The sequence below is a fragment of the Asparagus officinalis genome, chromosome 9, assembly GCF_001876935.1.
Source record: "Asparagus officinalis chromosome 9, Aspof.V1, whole genome shotgun sequence".
Classification (NCBI taxonomy): domain Eukaryota; kingdom Viridiplantae; phylum Streptophyta; class Magnoliopsida; order Asparagales; family Asparagaceae; genus Asparagus; species Asparagus officinalis.
Genome location: NC_033802.1, coordinates 19814345 through 19815611, shown reverse-complemented (window position 1 = coordinate 19815611; position 1267 = coordinate 19814345).

Genomic DNA, 1267 nt, shown 5'->3' with positions numbered 1-1267 from the left:
CGTGCTAACTCTCACCATACTGAGGTGAACAACTCAAAAAACTCAGATCCTCCGCCTCAACAACTCTCTTACGCCCAAGTGCCTCGTCGCGCGCGGCCCTGGCTTTGTGCGAGCTCATGCTAGTGATGTTGAAGCCTTTGCGAGACTCCCTCGTACGGGGGTTAATATCATTTGTGGTTCTCCAGAGGGTGTTCCCTCCTTCTCATTTGTCAATTCAGACCTCCCCCAAGATAGAGGAGCTCTATTCTAATGCTTTGGTCATGAAATTCCATGGTGGTCGGCCCTCTCTTGAAACCAACCACAAGGAGATCTCGAATTGGGGCATTGAGCACCCATTCTGTAAGTATTAATTTCATCTAGTTGTATGACCATGTTATTTGGATGATTTTTCTGATCGCTAGCTGCATGACCTCGTTACTCGATTGATTTTTGGATTCATCTAATTATTATATTCTAGTGAAGATTGCATTTAGATTGTTAGAATTCTAGTACTATGCTTCTATTTATTATTACTATTATCGCATTGGTCGCTCGACCGTTTCTATTCTTCCTTGTGGGATCTTGCCGTATGCCATGCACGCTGACGTACTCTTTTTCTCTCAGGATTACGTCAGATTTAGAGAACGGACAGCTATAGTTCGGAGTAGTACAGGAGCCAGAGGATCCTCCGCAGGAAGGCTTTGCAGACGGAGCAAAAGAACAAGTCGAAGCTTAGTTATCTCTTTTAGTTAGTTGATGACCCTAGTTTACTTTTGCAGTACTTTCCATTTCCGCCTGATTGATGTATTTTATATTTTTCCAGCATTTCATTCAGATAGTTTTATATAAGGGCATGTTTGGCCTGGATATTATGTCTGGATGATTATTTCAGTTGTGATATGTATCTTTTGGTTCTGAGTTGTTTATTATATTCTTGCAACTGTGATCGGGGACCTGTGACTTCTCTTTATATTGGTTGACACTTAGCGTAATAGATTGAGTAGAACGTCTAGTACATTTCTCCTTAGTCTAATACGTCGTGGGCTTGTTCACATTCTGATTCCCCAGTATTTTAGGAAGCGGGGCATGACAGATAATTTCCAGAGATGATATTTAATGTTCACAATGTTCCATATATGTTTCAGTATGAATTAAACAAGTTAAAATCATAAAATCATGACACGAACACAATCTATGCAAAAACCTGCACATTCTGTAAATATCGCATTCGGTCGACCGTCATACACCTTGCGTTGTGGTAGACCGCACGCCAGTTCGAGGCTTGGGC